Source organism: Poecilia reticulata, chromosome 17, assembly GCF_904066995.2.
Source record: "Poecilia reticulata chromosome 17, P_reticulata-male-v2, whole genome shotgun sequence".
NCBI classification, from domain to species: Eukaryota; Metazoa; Chordata; class Actinopteri; order Cyprinodontiformes; family Poeciliidae; genus Poecilia; species Poecilia reticulata.
This window is the reverse complement of record NC_088846.1, coordinates 16,350,676-16,366,717: the sequence shown is the minus strand read 5'-3', so window position 1 is coordinate 16,366,717 and position 16,042 is coordinate 16,350,676. Positions and strand designations below refer to the sequence as shown.

Sequence of the window (16,042 nt, the reverse complement as noted above, 5' to 3'; positions counted from 1 at the left end):
TTGTGCAGCTGTGCCCACTTCTCAAATTACACCAACCCCCTTCACAACCCTTTCTGCTCCCCTTTACTTCCTTTGAGCATGCCAGGAGTCTCACACAGGTCTTCTACTTATCTGGGACTAAAGTTAGAGATTATGAAACATAAAGGGGAGCCATGAGGTAGAGCCACGGTTCTTCCTTGGGTCGGTGGAGGGGCGTGCCATATAAGGGGTAAGCAACGAGGCCACATCAAGAAGTACTAACCATCAGGCTGTAGCACCAAGTCTGACAGACCGCAGGGAACAGACCTGCCGCATCGAGTCTGTCAGCTGTTCCAGCAGTTCAGTGCAATCGTGGGAGCCCCTTCCACTGGGACTGTGTTACTGAGGGCCTTTCTTCTCTGCTTCTGTTTTATTTTGGGGGGGGGGAGGGAGGAGGAGGGGTCGGGGAAGGCAGGGTTGCAACTCTGTGTGCAAGAGGGGGTTTTGAGGGGTATAATTTAGAGCACAGAGGGAGCTTCGTCTCTCCATCTTATGATTTGGAGGTGAAGACAAGCGCCCTCGGGGGCCCCCTGTCAGAGCTTTTGGGCGCGCTCAGTGCAGACTTCAATAAAAACACACAAAAAGAATTCCCCCACAAGGGCGCCTGGCTGAATCGCTGACGCCAATGTAAAAGATTCAGTTTTTTCTGTGAATCATTTAGTACACGACCCCAAGCTTGCCAGACAACGTGACAATAACAAGGAACTACTGCTCTGTCCTCCTCGTCGAGAAATAACGGGGAATAGTTGCAACCAACCAGCGGAGAAGGGCCAAATGATTTCTTTCACACCAGCAATTTCACACATCGATCATCCTCTGCCACTCCTCCATTTTCCTTCCTCTACTCCCACCTCTTATTCCCCCCGTTTCTTTCCTCCTTTCACTGTATTCCTGTCATGACAAATGTCAAACACAGTCAGTTATGAGTGTGTGTGTGTGTGTGGTTTTTTTTCTTTTTCTCTTTTTGGCAAGCAAGATGTTGCCAAGTTGAACGTGCGCTGGGACAAGACTGCTGCAGAAGCATCACACTGGAGCATCAGCATCAGATATTTCTGTGAAAGTAACAGAAATGTTTGAAGGTGTTGTCACAAGCTCACAGGTTCCTGCTGTTTGTGTGCACCGGAGGGAAATGGCACCTTCTCAGCCCTTTTGTCTCCTCCCTCTCCGTTGTTGTTTTTTTAAACTTATTTCTCTGTTTGGTTGTTATCACTTTTTACTATGGTTAAGAATCTCAGCATGGCTGTTTTTTGTTGGTTTTGACAGTGGGGGTCGGTGTTACAGTCGGAGTTAAAATTAGAGGAGTTGTTTCTCTGAGCGACTTGGAGACATGTCATCTTCTGGAAGCGGCGGGGAGTCTGTCAGTCACAGCCATGGTGTGTTTTAATCATCTCTGTCCCACTTGGTGGAGCGCTGACGGTTAGAGTGAGGGTTCCCTCCCCTGGACAATACCAGAGCGCTAGAATCTCATATGCTCTGATGTCAGACACAGCAACCGGTTAAGAAATATGAGACGTTTTCTTCCGCAAGTTAATCCTACAAATTCAATGGGGGAATCAAGCGACGTCTGGTGAATCTGACGACGTATCACAAGCGTGTTTGAAAAGCTTTTGTGATCTTTCAAAGGATGTGACAGCTGGAAGGAGATTGGCAACAAAATAGCGGGAGTTTGTCACTATATTAAGAGAATGAAGTAGATGGAATAATCAAAACTTATGATGTGTTTGAAGCTTAATGAGCTAGGGCTCCCCCCAAGCGAGCAACAATAGCAGTGTTTTGTAATCCTATAGCCATTTTCACAACACACCAAGGAATTAACAATATGCATTTATTTTTACATAAAAGTGGGTTAGACTGCGTATTTTGTTTGATTATGTAGCAGCAATGACAGCAAATCTTTCCTTTCAGCTGCTCTGCAAAGACGAACAACCTCAAAGCTGAGAAGCTCTGGGCCAAAGTCAGGCTGTAAAGACCCTTAACCCTCAGTCAGAATGGGCATTTCACCTCAACCTAACCCTGGCCTGAGCACGCTCACTTTTGTCCATTCCAGAGGCTCCTTTTGGGACCATCTTTTGACAGTCATAAGTCGTCATGGTCCTGAAGAGCCTTTGCTGTAAAGCTTCCTGCTGACATCTTTGAAATCAGTAACGCTCTCCGGTCTTTCGTCATTCTATGATTACGTTTGCTTGTTCAAAGAAATGCCATTTAAATCATCTACATTTTAACTTTTTTTAAGTAAAATAGTTGCTTAATTTGAAAAGCATCCATACCACTTCAACCTTTTCATACTTTGTAAGGTTATTATAACAAACTTTAAAGTGCATCCGGTCGATAGACTCACACCTTGGACAGCCTTTAATTTTTAATTTTGAGTTTTATTTGTTAGGATTGCCTTGTATTTAGCTCCATTTACCATCCCATTAAGTTTGACCTGACTCCCAGTCCCTGTTGAATAAAAGCATCACAAAAACCTTATGCTGCTACCACCATGTTTCACCGGGGGCTGATATGTTAGTGTACCAAATAGTTAAACTTCGTTTTTTTTTTGGTCCAGAGCATCTATTTCCATTGATTGAAACCATGTCCCCCACATGGTTTACTGCAACTGAGACTTTTCATGGCGTTCTTTCAAAATGTTTTTGTTTCTCTCTTACATAAAGGCTAAATTTGTTTACAACTTATGGATGTACTCTGTGATTGTTTTATAGCCTAACCATTATCTCCATCCCTATTCCTAACCCATCTTCTATGTTCCTTAGTCTTAATTGTGCAGTTTGTTCTCTAATGATCTCTGACAAACCTTTTAAATCTTCACAGATTAATTTATACTGCCATGCAGTAATAAACAGGTGAGCTGCTGAAGATAGTTTCATCGAATATCATTTTGGTAAAGAGGCAAAGGAGAATAAGCATATTACACCTTTTTTTTATTTTTAACATTTCTTTTAAATGTACATTTGTAATTTTACATACAGTTTAAAATTACTGATTTGTGTAGCATTAGGCCACTTATCATCACCTTACTAAAATGATGGCCAACTTCATTTTTCACCAAAAATATTTTTTTTTTAAATTGCCTAAATCATCTATTGGAAAGAAAAAGGTGCTAAGAGTGACATAAGCCATTATTTTAGAAAGGTGACGATAGAGGTTTGTCGTTGGATAAAAGTGGAGAAGTTAACTGTGTCTTAATACGTATGTTCTTATTTTATATAAAAAAAAAAAAAACATTTATTTGTTTATAGTGCTTTCACACTTTACGTCTTATTATCTTTTCTATGGTGACATGTTCCACACATGTGTGTCAGTTGTACTTCAAACAGAGGTACTTAGAAAAATATCCCTACAAGTTCCTGAGCAATTAGTCCAGCTGCCTGCCTTTGTCCACCTACCTATTGTGTTCTTTGTAAAACACTATTCTCTTACACCTCCACTTACTCCATCCTCTGAGACAGGGCTGGAAATCCAAGGCTCTGAGTTGAACCCACAGTTGGTTTAAACATAATGAAATGTATGTCATGTCTCTGGCTCACTCCCTCTGGCTTCTCTTCACCCCTGCACCCCCACCCCACCGCAAATGCACCGTCTTTGACAGGGAGGCCTCTGTGGCTTCTGCTGCAGTGATCTTTAGCCCCTTCAGGTCCCACCGACTATTTAGGATGTCCCTGCGATTTGAGGGTGGACTCAACCATAGATGCACGCTTCATAGCATTGACTGCAGAGCAGAATAGAAAGAGAGAGGGAGGCAAAGTTTTGGACAGCCATGCCAAGCCTCTTAGAAACCATGGCTGATTAAAAGAAAAAACAAACCTCTTCTGGTAATAAATTGATGCCACAGTGTCCTTATTGTAAACGTCAGAGTTAGTAGTGCTTACCATATCCACGCATGGGGCACCAAAAAACATGCACATGTATTCTCTAGTTTCTACCTTTTCATCTATTTTGTCTCTTCTCCCCAACGGTGTACACATAATAGAAACCATGGCAACACAAATCAGGTGCAGTTTCTGGAAAAAGGACACAAGCTGAGCCATTTCAGATGATGCTTATTTAAATTTCAACATATATTGACTCAGCTCAGTATCTCTGTCTTTTTTTTATTTTGTATCCAATCTGTATGCAGATGAGACTGAACCCACAGAGCGTCTGTACGTATTTGTGTTTATAAGGCTGCGTATGTGGTTAACATAAAGCTTTGGAGCGTTTGGCTTTTTGTGTTCCCCGGCGCACATACGTGCATGGACATGTGTCTGTGCATAGATATCGCAGCTCGAAAACGAGTGTGCATGTCCACTATATTAGACAGAAGCGCATGAGGGGGGTGCCCCAGCGTGTGTGTACTGCTGTCTGTTCAGAGCTCTCCGCGCCAGCAGGGTGCGCCATTCCAATTTACCCATCAGCCGAGGAGGCAGGGGGTAAAAGCGCGGGGCATCGCTGTCGGAGATTTCACATTCGAGGGACAAGATTACCTGTCAGGGGACCCCTGTGTGGAGGTGATGAGGGAGGGTGACTGCAGGGGCACAGTGTGGGGGAGTTCAGACTGTTTGGGGGGACAGGAGGAGTGCTGAAAGATGGGGAGGGCAGCACGACTAAAAACCACCCTGAAATCCATGGGTTCTCTGTTTTCTGGGGAGCATAGCTGCCAAGTTGCACATCTGTTTGACACCAGGCGCTGTGGTATGGCAGTCAGGGGCTGTCTGTCCTGATTCACATCTCTTCGCTCTCTACTTTGTTGCGAGAATCTAAACCACTGTTGGAGCTCTGTGTCTGCAGAGAAGCTTGCAAAACATTTTCTTTCTATATGAAGAAAAAGAAAACCAAAAAAAACACAAAGAAAGCATGAAAGGAAGATGTGGTGTAGCATGGCTCAGATTTAGATTTTTCTCTTGCATGCGCCTCTATGCTCGCCCCTCTTGAATTAATTCACATTTTGACACCAGACTGCTTTTTTATGCTGTTTTATGTGATAGACTAAAATAAAACACTTAAAATAATTACCAATAACTCAGTTACTTTTTTTCACATTTCTGTGACTAAACTTTCATTTCCTTTACACCTTACAAGTTTCCATCAGTGACTGCTTTTTTTCCCTACTCTGCCATAAATGACAGACTTGTGATTTGCACGTTAAGGAATTGTTTTGTTGTTGATTTCAGACATGAATCTCTGGTGCTCTCCAGAAATACAATGAGCCCCTTGGTTGCTTCTCACATTAATGTGCCATACTTATTTTATTCCGGGGTAACAAAGTAAAGGGTGGATGAATACAAATGGCACACCTTATTATAAATTTAATTTGATCAGAAATGTTGAAAACCATTAATCTATTTCCTTATATATATGTCTAAGTTTGTTAGATTCAATCTTATAATATTTATGTAAAATACAGAAAGTGGAAAAGTTAAAGTTGTATGAACGGAGGGGTATAAATACTCTTCGAAAGGCACTTTATGTGTTAAGAAACTCTGTGCTTGAAACACCAGATTGAATCGTTCCTTAAAGCCCACAGACCCAGCTTGCTCTCATCTGTGTTCGCTCTGCTTATGTTTAAGTGTCAGCCAAGATAACTAACGCTGCTCCAGAGATCCTTAAAGTCTGTTGGGAGACGGGACATTCCAAACTGCAGACCTCATTCTTTACCCCATCTCTGCTGCCATTAGTTAATTATATGCAGGTGGTTTCCTTTCTCAGTCATTTTTGTTGTTGTTGTTGTTCAAGACCTAATAAAATGTAGCCATAAGAACAAAAAACCAGAAAGGCGGCGAGAAGAAAAGGGGGGAGATGGTGTCGGAGGAAGTGGCTGAATGTGCTGCGTGAAGCAAATTATTGCCCCCATGTAGATTCATCAGTTCTCCCTGCTGGATTAAGGAAGGGCCTTTCTAATGAAGTTCGCCCCGTCAAAATGAAGGGACTAATTCTGATTTAGCTGAGGTAATGAACTTCCCCTCTCCTAGTGAGAGCAGCGCCATGGGGTGAGGAAAGAGGGGTGGCGGTGTAAGAAGAGGAGGAGGCAAAGCAGAGTGGCAGCAAGAGCGAGACGGAGGCAGGTCGAGAATTGAAGACAGGAGAGATCCGTGGAAGGAGGACAAGATAGAGCCAGGAGGAAGAGTGAATGCAAGGGAAGAAAGAGAAAAAAAAAATTATGCAAAACGGCTGTCTCGTATTTGCTGAGATGTATTAAATTTCCAGTGCGGGTGCCTGTGTTATATAAAATTATGTTAATGTCTTGTGGCCCGCTGCGAATGGCGGCTTGCTGGTCCTGAGCATGCGTGGCTGGCCGCTACACGGAGCGCGCTCAGTGGGACTCAGCTTTTCTATTAAGGAAAACCTCTAGACACCTGATGATGAATTCTCTCTCACCAAATGTTCCCCCTTTTTTGTGTCGAAAATATGAGCGCTTCTCTAAATGACTTTGGAGAGCCTGGCATGGCGCTTGGCGGCCCGCATCTAGCAGGGGGGAGAAAGGGTTTAAAGAAAGGGGGGCAAGTGGAGGTGTGGAGGGGGGGGTCCCTTTGCATCAGGCTAAGGGAGTCAATTAAGGCAAGCACTGATAATTATAAGCCGGCAGAACGCAGGGGCTGGCTAATTGTACAGTGTTCCATGCCGCGAGCCCAGCCAAGGGGCCGTTCCTCAACACTCTCCTTCCTTGCTCTTTTGTGTGGACCGCGAACCCCAAAGACCCCTCATACCTCAGCCTGACAATGCCACAGTGAGGCTTGCAGAAAGAAGATGTAAAAAAAAAAAAGAAAAAAAAAAGAAGAAAAAGAAAAAAGTCCAGCATGTGCCCATAATTAACATTTTACATTCAGGCCACTCACTCTTAAGAGATCTAAATTAAAGTACTGCCTCGTTTCATTTTTTCAAAAGCTTCTGAAAGTTATTGTTTCCCTGCTTGTTTGTAATCCTCACTTTGTACACCAACTTTTATCCAGCTTAGAAAGTCGGGGCAAAGAGGCTTGACCTTTACTTCCTCCTGAACACAAACAGGCCCTGTAGTTTAGAATAGGTATGTGTGTGGAGCAAATTAGAGCATTTCAGTGTAGTGGTATTTTTTTGTGTGTGGCTGTAGGGGGTCCAGCACTCCATGCAATCCATCTCAGGCAGCCTGCATTGTTTGTCCCCAATGGACCTCCGTACCTGCCTGCAGCTGCTGCGCCTACATATCATTCGTTAGCACGTATTTGCCTCTCACCTTTGTTGTTCTGGATCTCTCCCTTCTTTTTTTTCTCTCTACAGCCACAGTGACCTACGCACTGTACAACTGGTCAAATGTTTTAGCTGTTGTGTTTTTTTTTTAGTTTAACCATAAAAAATGATTTGGTGACATAGGACGGGGGTTTTAAAGCTGCAAAGAGCAGTGCAAGTTGTAATATCAAGTTCTACAGCTGGATTTCTTCTTCAAGGCTATCCCTAGCTTTAGCTCCCCCTAATGATCCTACAGAGATCATTAGCAGACATTATTGTTCCAAATTTGCCTGAAATCATCACACAGCTAAGGTGGGATATGTAAATCTGACTTGTGCAAGTAAATGCATATTTAACACGTTCCGAGGATCATGTTGGAAGCACTTTGCCACCATCTAGTGGTCAAAGTCTGGCCCAATCGCATTCTGAGCTACTTGAATATATTGCGATGAACAATCCCTTCATAATTTTGAGCCTGTTTGTAAAACAAACACAAATATATTTTTTTAATAAAATTCCAAAAATATATATCTTCAAGCTGAAAGAACAGAATTATCACATATTTTTGTTTTTTGAGAAAAATCTGAAATGCTAAGAAAATAATATATTTTGTATGCATTCATTTGCATATATTTGCATATACTAATAGATTTTAGGGTAAAGCATTTTTTAAAGCTCTTCAAACTAGACACCACATTGTTTTTTGTGCTGTTAAAAGTCTGTTATCTGTGAAAACTTAACATTTGTAAGTATACTTGCCAGTTCATCTCCAAGTCTAACCTTGTCTTCCTCGTGTGCATAATTAATTAGACATTAGGGTTGCCACCCAGGAATGATAAACAGGAATGGAAATTGGACTCAAAATGCAACCAATTTTTTTGTCATCAGGAACTGAAATTATAATCATTTACGTTAATTTGCAAGTATACTTCTAGCATGACAAGTAAAAACCAATTTCTGAGTAATATTAAACACATTTAAGATATATTTTAACGCATAATACATAGTAGTGATAAGAGTCATTTTTTTCTGACAAGTTAAGCCACAGTTTGATAACATAACAGATGTAAATCATGTGTTGGACATCAGCTAAAAATTAAAAAAATGAGCTGTCCTACCTGACACCAAATAGGAAGTGACTCACAATTCTCTTCTCAGCTGTGTTTTTTTTTTTTTTTTTTTTGCGCCCGACCGTCTTCTCTTCCCTCTGTCCTCCTGCATGTGACCTGGAAATCGATCTCAGCATGCCAAGTTGAACGATGTCTCAATTTCTAGAATAGATCCGAAGGAGAAAGGAACAATGAGTTGAGTGAGCATGAACAGCTGCACCCTTTTGTGGGAGCTCTTTCATCACTCGTGATATGAAATTTTTTTTACAATAATTCTAAAATGTAAATTTCATAGACACTTTTAGTGCCCATGTAAAAGAGATAAAAACGTTTTGAATAGGTTTGATTTCTAATGACTGCTTAGACCAGTGAACCTTTGGACAGAACTCTCCTTTAGAGAAGAGAGTTTTCCAGGACCCTCCACCTCAACAAGAATTCATTTTTGTTTGAATGATTGCAGTTTACATTTCAGTCTTCTAATTTTTTTCTCTTCTTTTGTCAAAAAGAAATTGTTTGATCTTGTCCTTCTGAGTGTTTTTTCCCTTTTTCAAAATAAAGTAGTAATTGTGTTTTCATAAAACAATAAAAATTTAAGTGCTTCATCAACTGAAATTATTTTAAAAAGGTGTTATCTTTTAAGACACACTTCAAGAAAATTATTATCAATATTATTACTGATATTAAATTCATTGTCGCTTTACTCTCACCAATACAAACAGAATGCCTTTGAATAACGATATATGTGTACAACTATTTGTTGTAAACATATCTATCTCGAGTATGAAATAATAAAATTAATTAAAATCAAAGAAATTTTAAGATCATTAAAATCAATTTACTCCTTTGTCTTTGACAGAAATGAAAAAATGAACCAGATTTAAACTTATTTAAGAGAAAAAGACAGGAATCTCCAAGTGTTATATAGGATTCTGAATTTTCCACATTTATTTACTTTTCTCTATTGTTTTGATAAAATATGTGAACTGCTGCAGATTTTATTACTATTATTTAACCTGAGAATTTTATTTTTGTTAGTTTTTTAAAGTACAACTAAGAACTTTGGTAAACAATAAATAATAAAATAAAAAAAATTTTAAAATAAAAAAGGTGGCTGACCCTTTAGACTTTACTTCACTTTTATGTAAACACATGCACAAATGCGCGCACGCAAACACACACGCACGTAAATCGTTTCAATTAAAGCCAAGAAATAATAAAAAAGCATGTTTTATATTTACTTCAGAGAAAATTAAATATATTGATGAAACATCATATTTGTAGAGAACAGACATCTGTTTATTTCCTAACACCTACAATAAATTTAACAGTGCTTATGTCTTCTCTTTTCATGTCTTCCTGTCCTCTTTCATAACATCTGTACGCCAGCAAACAGCGACACACTGTCACCATTACTATGTTGTTACTGATTATCACCTAAGGAAACGGTTTTCGTTCCAAAACTTTAGGGGAAATAACCCGCATTGTTTGGTGCATGGAGGCTGGACAGATTCGCCTTGTGAGAGCCCACAGCACAGCCGCGTCAGTTACGTTCCAGCGCTCTTTGTGTTGCTTCCTGTCACAGAAAAAGTGCTTAGTTGTTGAATGTGCAATGCAGAGACATGTCCAGTTTGAAACACTGGAAGACTGTACACATTAGTTATGTTTGCGATAAATAAATAGACACACATTAACAAAAGAGAGAGGGTACGTGTTTGTTTAAATTAAGAGGTGTTGGTACAATATTTAAAATAAGAGCACATCACCACCATTTGACTTGACCAATGGGAAATAAGCCAAAAGGGCTGTAGTAATTCTATAATTCATTACATTGTAATGGAAAGCTACTTTAATATGTTACATGTGGTATTTGTTTGGTTTGTTTTCTAAATGTGTTTAAAACAAATCTGAATTTATCTCTTGTGCCATTCTGAGATTGAATAGAGTTTTTAGTTGTTTTAAAGAGAAGATAGGGTGGGAAAAGATGAATGCTGTCTACAGAAGAAAAAAACCCAGATACATTTACTTGGTATGTTTGTGGAAAAAGGAGAAAGTGTCCTCATGATTTTGTCCCTCATGTTTTGTGAAAACCAAAAGGTGTTCTACTTGGCTAAACCCTTTGTAACAGTCGTTGAAGCGTTACGCATGTTTATCTCAACACAAAAACCTGTCACTTTGGTGTTTCTGCCTCTGGCCTGGTAGCCAGGGGAGCTGTGAAGCGGTTAATGTAGGCAGAGCGCGCCTGATCCTAGCAGGGGCCTAGCCCTGCTCTGATTAGCACCTCCAACGAGCTGCCATGCATCAGAGCTGACATTGTCTCAGAGTCTCGTTCCCCCACAATCCTCTGCTCTTGCTGTGTGAGGGCGTCACTGCTGACATGTCACACAGCCTCACCCCTCCTTCTCCCTCTGCAGGTTGGAAATAATCCAAAGTTAGGAGAGGATCATGAGACCTTCACTACCTGGGTTATCTTATCTGTACCTTCCTCTCGCAGAAAAGAAAATGTATTTTACGTCCTCCGTCTTCACGGCACTAAAGCTTATCCTTTCCTGGTGCAGTCGTACTCCAGCATTCTTCAGTATTTGCACTTTTATGAATTGACGCATCATACATATCCCTTCCTCTTTATGTTATATAATGATATTGTCATACATTTTGTAAATTAGGACATCTTACTAATTATGTCACAATGAAAGTGACACGCAGAAGTATTGATACTAGAAAGTTAATATGGTTGGATCTAAAGAAATGCAACATGAGCTGTAAGTTTTGTGTCATTCTGCTGCAAGGGTGTCGTCCAAACCTTACTCTTTTGTGACGTGAAATTGCTCTTCTTGCAGTTTTGCCCCTTCCGTTTTGCTCTGTCCATCCTTTCTTAGACCCTGACCAGGATTCCTCTCCCTGCTATATAAATGCACTCAGTTTGTTCTCTAATGTTCTCTAATAACCACCTATATGTAGGGGTGTCAAAGTAAAGTGGACTGAATACATCAGACCTGTTAAATTATTATTTATAATTAATAAAAACAAACTATTTTATTTATTTTTGCTGTGCCACTTAAAAAAATGCCCCACTTTGTGTTGTGCTTCCACATAAAACAGTCAAAATAACATGACTCTGGTGCTTGCAATCTTACAAACTGAGAACAAGTTGCAGATAGTGCGGATAGTTTTGCAAGACAATGTTTAAATTTAAAATCTCTAACTTGATTCTCTCTGCTCCTCTTAAACTGTGGAGGCAGGAAGTCGGTATTAAAAATGTTCTCCCGTAGGCACCAGTTCTCCAATCAGTTTTGGTCCAGGGGGAGTCCATCCCTCTGAGTTCCCACCTACCACCTTCCCACCCCCATACTCTGCATTCCCCCGGTCCTTAATGGGCCACATAGTACTTCTGAAATGAGCTCTTGCCTTATGAGCTGTGCTTCTACCTCAAGAGAGCGCACCACACGGAGGTGGAGTCAATTTGTATTCACCCATAATTCCCTGGGCCTTAATCACGCAGATTTTCCCCGCATTATCAGTTAATGGATAGTTCCCGTGGAGAGAAGACGAAGTAAACCCACCTACTGTTTACAGGCCCGAAGCTTTCTCTTCTGCTGCCATCCAGCATCCTGCAGTGGCTTGTGTGTACAGCAGTGAGTCTGCTGAACAGCAGTTCTTGTTGGTTTATTAACACATAACTCCAACATCAGGCTGAAAAGTAGGAGACAGATGGTGAGGCAAAGGCGGAGTTCCTCATAAAACATGCTCATCCAAAGCAGGTATTCCTTTCCTTTTATTGCAACGTTTGACATTTTAGATACTCAGCCTCGCTTTGGCCTGTTAGTTTGAGAGGACAAGCTTTGATCGCTACGTCTGCTCCCTCTCCGCTTCTCTGAAACAGCCCATTCAAGTCTACTAAATATTCTCAATTTGTTCTCCCACTTGTTTGCTCATTACTCTCTGCAAAAGGAAGTGCCCAGATTGATGTCCTTAATATCATCTACTCTGGCGACGCACAAGCAACTGGGGTCCCTCTAATAGTGAGCTTCAGAGAAGCGTTCACTGTGCCCCAGAGAGGAGAGTAAATCTAAGTATCAGATTTTTCTCGTGGAAAACGAAACGCTCTAATTCAAACTGCTTCTCAGCAGAATTGTTTAAAAGTAGTGAGGGACAGTGATGACTATGGAACAGAATAAGATGAGGGAGATTTTTTTAATTAAACAATGCCCCTGCATTGTACTTAATTACACACTATCATCTTAAATTAAGGTTGCCTTTGGTTTCTTTATTTTTTAGTCTGTTACTCACCATTAGATAGTTATTTCAACCTGTACAGTTCTGTGCAAAATAAATTATATGCCATGAATTATTTCACCTGTTGTCATAATTGTCAATATTAAAACAAACTTTTTTATAACTTTTATATTTCAAAATATCACCTTGTTCTTTTCTCTTTTTTTAATTGCTAATGTTAACTGTAGATGGGCTGAAGTGTTTTGAGCTGTGATATGAATAAATTAAGAAATTCTATATTTGCAATGACAGTAGTAAATCTACATGTTAGATGCTGTAAAAGACTTGAGTTCACCCAAAAGGCAGTGAACTAACCAAAAACATGGAGCAAGAACTACAACAGATTGCTTTCATTTCAAAAAGTTCAAGCACTGTGAATACTTTTGCAAGGTACCACGAGCTAAAATTAACACACTGTGCGCAGTAAACTCTGCCTACATAAACATTTTTACTCTGCTAAACTACAGGAGCCAGATCCGCAAGACCCTGCTTCCCAAACAACCTTCAACAGCACGCAGTTCTCTAGCTGGATAAAAAAGTAAACAGCACAGAGAAATAGAGACCATTCTTTGTGAAAGTAGTTTTCCCCTCTCCCTCTCCTGTCCTCCACATGGGAGAGATATTAGGCGTTTGTGTTTTAAGGAGCTGTGAAATACATAAACCATGAGCCCCAGGAACGCGAGACCCTGTGGATATGCAGATGGGCTTACTTTGCTGGTGTCAGGGATGCTTAGAGGGAGCAGACGCAGGAGCAGTTCTCATCTAAAGGATTTTCTTAGGAGTGCAGGGGGACAGGGTGGTGGCAGCGAAGAACACCCGGGAGACTCGGAAAAACAGAATGGGAGGAGGGAGAGAGGAGGATAGAGAAAGAAAGGGAGAGAGAACTGACAGTCCCCCGTGGCCTTGTAACTATATCCAGAGTCTGCATGGTGCTCTAAGAGGGGTGGGGTCCCACACAGGGCCTTGCTGATTGGGCAGGCCTGGAGAAGGGCTGGGGGGGCAAAAGGAAGTGACCTCAGCCCAATGAGGCAGCTATAGGGGTGAGGAAGCTGACTTCCTCCCTTGGCTCTCACTAAGAAACAGGCTGCCAGTCTGATTCAGCCTCTGCTACTTTGCGGAATACAAACAGAGTCCTGAAGGCTGCATCAGTGACCAAACACAGCATAACCTACTCTGCAGTCACTTAGACTAACTTTATCTGAACGCTTATCCTCTGTTCTCTGTCCATTTATTGATTTATTGTTGCTTCTTAGATTTGCTGGAATTATATAGAATTTAAATTCACTAGTATAATTGTTTATTATTATTATTATTATTATTATTATTATTATTATTATTATTATTATTATTTTGATAAAAATCAATAATTGCCTCCAAATGACATCAAGTTCTGTTCATTTACCTTTTCATTGTTTCTTACCTCTGTAGTTTTGGTTGTAATTCGTCTGTCTGCTGTGCCTCTGCATTTCATACTTTCCAGCATAAACATGGAGCTGTCAGTCGTGGGATTTTATGCCAATGTGATGCATCAATCCACATCCGCCCCATTGACATTTTGTACCTTCCTGATGAATATTGAGTACCAGCATTTAATATGTCATCTGCATGCCTAAATCTTCACATTCAGTCCACCTCTCACCTCTCAAAAACGAACAAGATTTAAAGGCTTTTTTATTCAAATATATTTCAACAATTTTATACTTCTTCAATCAGAAAAAATGTGGCTCCGAATTAGAAATTTTTAACGTTAATCTGTGTAAAAGTTTATGTCTAAAACTCATCAGAAGTATACGCTCCTTAAGTGTAAGTGTAAAACATGGTAAATATGTCAAGAGAAACTAAGTATGGGCCACAAAGTTCATGTTGCCAGTGACATATGCCAGTGATTATTCTGCTCCATATGCTATTTCATTTGAAATACGACCAAATACCACTTTTTTTTTTCAATTTTGATTGTCAAAATCACCAGACTTGTCCTTTAAAATTGAAGTATTTCAACTTCCTACCTCCACTTTCGCCTCATGCACCTGCTTACAGACACAAACATAGACATTCGCTCACACAAGGTCAGTCATGCAGGTGCAGAGTTATCTGCATAATGAAACAGGCCAGGTCTCTAAAGGGACGGCATTGTGTATAAGGGTCAAATGAGGGCTGCGCATATGGTGGAGGAGTGGATCCGGCGTAAGCTGCGGCGAACTTGACCTCAAGTGTGCACGTCCTAACACAGATAGGCAAACGGTGGCGATCAAAGAGAACAGCGATCCTCTTGCACGGCTGCATGAATGCACTCGCACTACCCTCCCTTAACCCCCTACACCTCCCCTCCTCTCCCTTCCCCCACCTTTCGCTGATACCTGGTGCTACACTCAGATGCACATGTAGGGTACAGAGTAACTCATCTGTCAAATACATGATCGCAGCAAACACAACACCGACTCGCTCCCTTTTGAACTACTTTGATAGGTTTTTGCCTGTCAAGCAGAGATGCCTGTGCGAACACAGCGATATATGGTGCTTGCCGCTTGTTTCCATGCAGTAAACATATTATCAGAAGCTCAGTAGAAAGTATATACTTATGTTATTAAGAAATTATGTAAGGGAAAATCTGGCAAAGGGGCACTATATTATAAAAGTTCAGTGTGCATATACTTTCTCAATGTTTCTTCCACCACTGCAGGAAATGTTTCAATTTCCTTCTTTTGCTGGAGTATTAAGGATCCAGTTGTCACATGCACTCACCATCAAATCGAAGCCAAAGGAACTGTGATGGCAGCTATTTTTTTCTTTACAGATGCCATTACTTTGTCTAAAAGCCTTACTGCGAACACTAAAAAGGAAAATACAAATGTAGTAATAAATTGACAGTGAAAAAAGATTGCAATAATAGCCCAATGTTACATCCTGCTGTAAAATATAAAAAGGATTGCAAATAAGATGTTTTACATGGTTGCTATTGTCTCGTTTTTAGTTGCTTCATTCTACCTAATTTGGCAAATAACACACGCACAATAAACTTTCTGCTTGGACACAGCCACGCACAGCTGTTTAGCTTGATTATGTATACATGCTCCCGGTACCCAGGGCCTCTGTGGTGGGCAGTGGGCTGTGGAGACCTGGGGATAAACCCTGGATGAGCCCCTGAGGTATCCACCCTGCCCCCAGACCTGCAGTGATGGGCTCTGCCAGGAGTTTGATGGTGCACGGTCTGGCCCTGTGGCAGAGTGTAAAGCACTTTTATTGACACAGTGGAGAGGGGCACTTTTTTCTGGAAATCTGAGTCAGCAGGTTGCTCCAAATAAAAGTGCACAGTTTACAGTTGTGAAATCTATTTAAAGTTATTGGTGGAGTTTTTGATATGTACATGGATTTATGTGTCTGTAATCCAGCAGTCACACGGCATCCGGTTGCATTTTAACATGTTGTTAACACTGTGGCACCAAAGAGTGCAGTATCGCAAT

At 40.8% G+C, this 16,042-nt stretch overlaps 1 protein-coding gene and 1 long non-coding RNA gene across 5 annotated transcripts in view; one reads left to right on the top strand and one right to left on the bottom strand.

Annotated features, from left to right (window-relative positions):
• The window catches only part of znf521 (zinc finger protein 521), a 67,060-nt gene that overhangs the window by 25,108 nt on the left and 25,910 nt on the right, over positions 1 to 16,042 (top strand). The gene's annotated exons all lie outside the window — the stretch shown is intronic.
• Positions 2,294 to 14,109, bottom strand: LOC103479570 (uncharacterized). The gene is made up of 4 exons (XR_535961.3): positions 13,292 to 14,109; positions 11,870 to 11,999; positions 8,319 to 8,471; positions 2,294 to 4,812 (listed from the first exon to the last, which is right to left on the bottom strand). It is a non-coding gene; the product is annotated as an uncharacterized LOC103479570 (long non-coding RNA).